General features: G+C 36.4%; 2 long non-coding RNA genes across 2 annotated transcripts in view; both read right to left on the bottom strand.

The window, feature by feature from the left end:
* Positions 1-1,110: 1,110 nt before the first annotated feature.
* Positions 1,111-3,004, bottom strand: LOC138029934 (uncharacterized). Its single transcript, XR_011127981.1, has 3 exons — positions 2,894-3,004; positions 1,257-1,373; positions 1,111-1,162 (listed from the first exon to the last, which is right to left on the bottom strand). It is a non-coding gene; the product is annotated as an uncharacterized lncRNA (long non-coding RNA).
* Positions 3,005-3,964: 960 nt separating this feature from the next.
* The window catches only part of LOC138029929 (uncharacterized), a 45,574-nt gene continuing 41,709 nt past the window's right edge, over positions 3,965-7,829 (bottom strand). Inside the window, exon 5 of the long non-coding RNA XR_011127974.1 lies at positions 3,965-7,820. This is a non-coding gene — a long non-coding RNA (uncharacterized lncRNA). The remainder of the gene's footprint in view (positions 7,821-7,829) is intronic.

Genomic DNA, 7,829 nt, shown 5'->3' with positions numbered 1-7,829 from the left:
TGCTTCTTTTACCTTGAGGGCATCGCAGCATGAATCAGGGAACAATGTTGACTTCTTGCGACGCTGATGTCCATTCACAGATTGGTTTGTTCCTAAGATGTAAAAAATGGCATCTTAAGGACAGTGCCTACTATTGTTATATCGCATATATTCTGCGCATCGCGAGATACTCAGGTTTCCTATCGGTGATGATAACTAATGCAGTGATATTTTTGTGCAGTTTAAAACTATTTTGGAGAAAGCAAATCTTAGTAAGTACTCTTGGTATCCAAAAAGAAAATTTGGGGTATCCACACATTTTTCAGAGATAATTAAGCTTCAATTCGAGAAAGAACGCCATACATTGATTTGTATTTTATAGCTTTTTACAAATATTATTCATCAATTATCTTTGAGAAATGCGTGGTTACCCCCAATTTTCTTTTTGCATCTCAACAGCACTTGTCAAGATCTACATTTCTTGCATAATCATAAAACGGGGCAAAAATACCTTGGAATTAGTTGGCACCGTCCGTAAAGGATTATAAGTTCGTTTATTTTTTTTCCTGGGGAGAATGCCCCTGGCCCCTTAAAAGCTATCACCTTTGAATTTCATGGTCACAGCTTTGCTTAATTCTTCCTATTGATCTGCTAAAGCAAAATTAGTTTTTACAAGAAGAAAATGTCACGTATTGTAAACTACGCCTAAAAAGTAATTCAAGTGCTTTTTTCATTGTAACTGTGTTTAGGATAGAGTTTTTTTGTATCAAAACTCAAGGAAAACTCAGCCTTCGCCACTATCAATATTAAGTTAAGGACATATTCCTCTAACTTTATCGGAACCTGCCAGATTCAGTTAAAAGCAAGGAAAATTTGATGGCTCTACAGTGGTGAGAGATTTCAGCTCAATGAAATAGTAAATAGTGAAGTTTTAAATCAAGAAGTTAAGCTTAAATAAAGGCGAGTTTTGAAAACTGCAGTCTTGCAGTCAATGGAGAGTTTTAGCTGACAATTGCGAAGTTAGCGCTAAACGTTTATGCAGATTCCCCTATGAATAAACAGGTCCTTTTTTTCTTCGGTTATTCTCCTGTTTGTGACGCAGTCAATAGACGTTGTAAACTTCAATACTCACCAGTTAATCACCTCAACATTTTGAGCGAGTACACGTGGCTCGGGGATTTGCCTGGTGTCAGATTAAAATGAACGTTTTAGACAAATTTTTTACCGTTTTAATAAATCTTAGAGACAAATTAGCTAAACCAATTTGTTTGCAACACCTTAAAATATCCATCCTTAGGGAAAAACTCCATTCCATCCTTTCCTCTGTGATGGTTGGCCGCCATGACCGGGTTGAACGAATTTACCTCGCCTTCATGTTATTGTTCAGTCACTTTCTAAACCAATGCGCATGAAGGTCAAAAATAGTAACAGCAATTAAATTTTCAACACTTACAAGATATTTTAAAAGTATTTAGTTATGAGAGTGTATTTATGTTGACTAAGAAATGTAGATCCCAGGCATGATTTGATTAAAAAATATGAAAGTGGTGAATGATTAGTTCTTTTGGAGTAAGACTTTGTTTGTTTACAGAATAAGAACGACTTAAGGACCAGTTTACATGAGGTGGCCGGGCCTGGTTATCATATATCTTTATTTACCCTCGGATTGTTTTTTTAGAGTAGCTTGGTGTAGCTAATTTCTCCGAGCATTTACCCTCCCAACCATGATACATCACAGAAGACAGACCACAACACCGGGAACTACATACCCTACTCTTTGCGACAAGTGTGCGGGTTCTTTTACGTCCCACAGGATTATAAACATTGAAGGGTTGTGAGACGGGACCTTCGGCTTATCGTCCTTATCTGAGAAGACTAGAGAGTCTAACCATTTGCAGATGTAATTACAAAGGCAGTTATAGTTCTTGGTAAATGTTTGTCTGGTTTTACATAATGGGTGTGTATTTACGCTCATTGCTTTCAAATCAGTCAAGGATACCAAGGAATATTTTTGTATCAAAAGTTATATCCAGTGTAGCTTTTTACAGAAGGACTTTTTTTTGCTTTATTACAATCTAACCGCTAATTGCAAATGAAATCTAATTGAGAGTATAAACATGAAAAACAGACAAAATAATATAAAGTTTATAAAAGTATATACTTAATCAGGATGTCTTTCATCGTTTTGAAGATGACATTCGAAATTAGAGGGGGGTTTTATTTTTGGCAAAAAAGATGGAAACTTTACACAAGATTCTTGTCATACTGGTTTACAAAGACTTCTCAAACTCAGGCCCCAATCTTGGCTAGCGGGCCAATAAACATTTTTATTAAAACAGATCAACATCTTATCGAAGAAAATAGGCATTTCACAAGGTCTTCGTACCCCGGGGGGGGGGGGGGGGGACTCCCATATGAAACAGACGGGGATGCTCGTCGTCTCGCTTAGGGGTATAAATTTTGGATTTTGGTCTCGCTTAGGGTCCGGGCAAAGCGCCAATATTTTATGCCACTAAGGTCTCGTTTAGGGTTCCGCGAAGTAACACAGAATTAAGCGAAGAGAAACAGAAGTCAAATTTCCTTTTAAATTTTCTTTTTAGATAAAAGCATTCGATGATTATGCCTTTTTATCATTAAAACTCATTGTGTGTCGTATTTTTGTGTTTTTACGGTCTCTTTTAGGGGTCAAAATTTGCTTAAGCCACGCCTAGATTGGTCTCCTTTAGGGGTTAACTTCAAAATTTCCGACGAGCATCCCCGTCTGTTTCATATGGGAGTCTTCCCCCCGGGCTTTGTACCCTGCTCGCCGAGGGTTTTTAGCTTGATGCTTTTGTTTAGCTTGTCCCTTTAAATCTAATTTTATGTCTGCTATTGTTTGCAAAAAAAAAAAACAAGCAATGGTAAAGACACTCACTGCCATTTAAGGATGTGCCAAGCAAAAGCAGGAAGAGATATCTGATATGTAAACCAGCCAGTCTTCCAGGACTGGCTTGCTTCATAGGAAGTGCTGCATAGTTAGTTCCCTGACCCGGCCACAGTGAAATAAAAATAAATAGACAATAACTAAAAGCTTTGTGATGTCAAAATGGCATAAAATAGTCTAAACTCTGGGGTCAGTTCACATTAGGGCCGTTTATGCAAGAGAAAATGAGCTGCGGCTTACTCTGACCGCAGCTTACATAAGACGCGAACACCCCGTATTAATGGTACAAATTCTACGTTCACGGCTTTCTCAAGCCGTGGTTTATCCTGGCCTGGGAGTTTATACTCGTATAAATAGTTCCTTACGCATATTATGTACACAGTAGCCAGAGTAAGCCATGGCTTCGGCTTATTTTCTCTCGTATAAACGGCCCTATTAAAACTAGCATATCTGTGATAAATCTAACATTTTAGCACTTGTGTCAAGAAATACACCTCACTAGTTGACATCCAACACAGTGTCCCATTAAGTAATAAGTCATTGCTGCCTATTTGCAACAATAACATAAGGGTAAAGGTTAGCATTATTTTTAGCTTAGGGCAAATGCATATGTTTATCCTTACTTGAGAAACAGCATTTTGGGGACACTTTGTGACATTAATAATTTATTATTATCAATGTTACAATTCCAAGACATGAGTGATGTTGAAATTGGGGAGAAGAGCAAGCGGACACTTGATTCTCAATGAAATCTATGTGCACCTAATTAGGGGCATTTCTGGACATATCTGCATTTTTTTGGTTCAATGAAAGAACACAGTGAATTCTCGGTTTTCACATGACGTCACGACCACCATGTTGGTGCCCTAAACAAAGAAAAGGCGGCCATGTTGGTGCCTCGACCAAATCCTCCGGGAATCCAACTCTATTATTATGCAAACGCTTCCTTTTTTTCCGTTGAAAAACATGGCTGTTGATCACGTGAGTGAAAACCAACAATTAACTCACATGCAAAATACACAAAAGCAATTTTCATTATAAAACTCATTAATAATTCATGATGGGAAAACAAAAGAAATGTTTTATTAATCAATATCTTTGTTTCTGATACAGATTTCTCTTCATTTACATAAATGTTTCTTTCAATTTTCACGGTTAAAATGTCTTGAATCACCAAAAATACCCAGTGTACATTACCGGTAACACTTAAATGCTGACATTTCATAAGCACAATACAATATTCGCGCCCGTATTGAATCGGATATAAAATGTCTGGCCTTCGGCTCGACATTGTATATCCGGTACAATACGGTCGCTCATACTGTATTTAGTACTTGAAACATTCTTTTAATTGAGTGGTGCCTTGACATAAGGGTAACTTCATAACCAAATAAAGCTGTAGTAATAATAATTAATTATTTAAGTGACCATGAAGGGAGTCCAAATTGTTTTGCTATTAAATTAATAATATGCCAGTATGGGACAACAGCAAGAGAACTTGCTTCCAGTATGAGTGTTTTCAAAAGTTTACTGTGATCAGGAGATAATGTACCCTGCAGAATGATGTGCACCCTGGACGCTTTTTTATGACATCTTAGCTAAATTAACCCTCTTAAATACACACCTTTCACAATCATCATTATACGGCTTCACAACACAACTTAAAGTAGTTCTACTGACCTGGTTGGAACAGTATTAAATAATATTTAACTCATTATAAGTTTGCTATCTCTATCAAAACTTTTACTAAGTCATACAAGTAACTTACTGTTACAAAATATTAACAACACTTTTATCAGATAGTAACTTCATTGCCAAAATCTTGTGTTTTATCTAGTAAGTAGTTTAACTTTGAAGTTATTTAGGGTATCAGTTCCTGTATGTTTTTTTTTTAATTTCAAGTTGTAAATTTTTAAAAAGAAATTAAAAACTTGTTGTCACTGACTAAAAAAATTATGTAAAAAGGATGTTTCGGTCAAAACACTATGACCTTCTTCAGCATAAAATGGCTTACGAATACAAGCCATTGTATGCTGAAGAAGGTCATAGTATTTTGACCGAAACGTCCTTTTTACGTAAGTTTTTTAGTCAGTGACAACAAGTTTTTTAATTCTTTTTATCATGCCTGACTACAACTACGGTACTTTGTAAATTTTCATATTTGAGCAATTTAGAACTATACAGGAGCTCATTCAACATGTGTCTGTGCATTCCAGATCGAACTGGAATTTGGCAGTGCTGGTTTTTTTGGAGAGGGGAAAACCGGAGAAAATAAATTGAAACAATTTTTTATTGCCACACTCAAAAAACCATGGTCAAATCGACTATGTTGCAATGAAAAAGCCAATAAGTCATTAACAAGATAAGAATGCAAACTTCAATGGAAATATACAGGTAAGTGGTTAGTTTCTGGTTTTTGGGGTTATCTGTTCTAAGAGAAGTCAGTGCACAATATACTGACATTTCTGAGTTTGACATTGACACTGACACTTCCTGAGTTTAATAGTTTGTGAAAATGAGTGGAAATAGTATTTAATTTTACAAAATATAGTTAATTTCTCAGCCATTTAAATGTAATTGTTCTTTTACAAGGGCCACAGAGTACATTTGAAAGTGGGGGGTGGGGAGGGGTGGAAGGTTTTGGTATGGATCACGGAGGTATGAGGGGGGGGGGGGGGGGCAGAGGTTTAGGAGAAAACAACACCATAGAAAAAAGTGGGGGGGGGGGGGCTGTAGACCCCCAGCTCCTCCCTCTCCACGGCCCCTGCTTCATTATTTCATAGAAGGGAAAAACTTGAAATAATGGGTAAAGAACCCCTTTAACTACAGCTGTAACACAATATCTCAACTTTTAAAACACAATGGTGAAATTCTTGTAAGGAAATGTGTAGTGTTATGTGTAGTGAATTTTCAATCCAAAGGTTCCAAAACAACATAATATATTTGGAACGAATTCGGACAATATATAAAGTGGAAAACACTGTTCAGGTATATAGGATTATTTATCCATTGACATTATGCAACAATTGTTTCTTAACAAATGTTGCACATTGTTGCAGCCTGTTGAATGACAATGTTGCGACTTGTTGAATGGCTATGAACACATTCAACTTTTGTCCAACAAGAATTACAAATTCTTTCCATTTTTGGCAGCAAATTTGGAAATGGTGGATTATGAAAGGTTGTTGTTGTTGCACGCTGCGAGCCTTGTTGGCCTTAGTTCCATTCAAATAAAGATGATTCTTCACCATCACATGCTAAAGCTGCCAAATTGATCCTTCCAAATCATGTGAATGGAAAACAATTTGTTAGCGCGATTCAACAAGCAGCAACTTGTTGAACGGAATAGAACGCACCCCTATTTCGTTCAACATGTTGAACATTCTATTTCTCAACATCCAACCCTGCATGACCCACTGTTCAACATTTGTTGATCAGCAACTGTTGAACCGTGTGTCACCGGATTATGGTCCTGAAGACGATTTTATTGAATGTCAACTGGGGGAGTCCCCTAGGGCGTTTGAGGTGTCACTGGGTTAACATTATTTTTAAATTGTGATTTGTGCTTTCCCTGGAACTGCACAGCACTGTCTATTTCCCTTTCTGTGTAATGAAAAGTTTTTTTTTTTTTTTTGACAAATTTCAATGTAAAAAATAACAAAGCCAATCCGGTCCGTGCTATGCACTGTTCAAAACAAGCCAAAAGCTTTTTCCTCCAAATTACTGGCCTCTAGTCTTAGCTTTACTGTTCATTACACGAACACACCTCTGAAAGTATCCCAACAATTTTTGCTCAATAAAAAATAACTAATGCCATTGGCATGATAGCTGAAAGGGAAAAGATAAAGTCAAAGTGGAAAGCAAATAACAAATCAGTTTGACAAGACTGAAGACATTTTGCCATTTGTAACTTAGACACCTAATAAGCTACCAACTTCCTCTTTGAATGACAAATGATCTGACGCATGCCTAAAAATGCAGAGTGGGCTATCATCACTGCTCAATTTTTTTAAGTTGGTTTTGTGGTTGGGGAGGGAGCTGTAATTGTCAAGTGTGCCAGTCCTGACGATAACGTCTGATTTTAGTTAGTAGCATTGTAAATAATTAACTATTTTTACAGTTAATCGTTAACTGTATTTAAATTTGTAAATCTTTACATGTATCTATCAATTTTATCTTTTTAATCTTAATTTTGTTGATCAATTTTAATTAAGTGTCCCCAATTAGCTCTTAGCTAAGAGCTAAATAGTTATAGACACTTGAATAAAGTTTATGTATGTATGTATGTATGTATGTATGTTGGTCTTTATGTAGGTCCGAGTCAGCTGCACTCAAAAGAGGTGCCAGCAAGGAGAGAATGCTTTAAAAGAAGATCTTGAGGTAGGGAAGAGGTTTTTTGTTTTGAAAGTTTGGTTTGACTTATTTTGGCATGAAATCTTAGACTTGAAACAACAACCATTCAATCATTGCATGGTGGCAATTTTGACCCTTTTCAGCTTATTGAAGAAAACCAATGTTTGTGTCTTACTCTCCCACTGACGCAGCACCATACCACAGTTTCTTTAGACACTAGAACCTTCATTCTCATTTTGTTGTGGCTTACTGTATAATGGTTGTTTTTAAAAAGTAATATCCTGTGCAAGGAGATTCATGCTTGCACTAAGTGCAACAATGGATGGCTTTTTCATTTACCACAATTTGTCTTTAAATGTTGCAAATATGAGGATGGTAAGTTGATTACTTTGGCTCTATACAACCAACTAAAAATTGCTATAAAGCAATAAGTATCAACTTAAAGGTAAAAACAAATATGTGGATGCCACCATTCATTGATAGCATATTCTTCTTGTGTCAGCAAATCCATTCTGCACCCAGTTGCTTCATTCTTGATTCTATTTGTTCTTTCACAGACATTACACTACAAAAT

This window comes from Montipora capricornis, chromosome 13 (assembly GCF_036669925.1).
Source record: "Montipora capricornis isolate CH-2021 chromosome 13, ASM3666992v2, whole genome shotgun sequence".
NCBI classification, from domain to species: Eukaryota; Metazoa; Cnidaria; class Anthozoa; order Scleractinia; family Acroporidae; genus Montipora; species Montipora capricornis.
The sequence above is the reverse complement of the archived record's forward strand: the minus strand, read 5'-3'. Positions and strand labels throughout refer to the sequence as shown.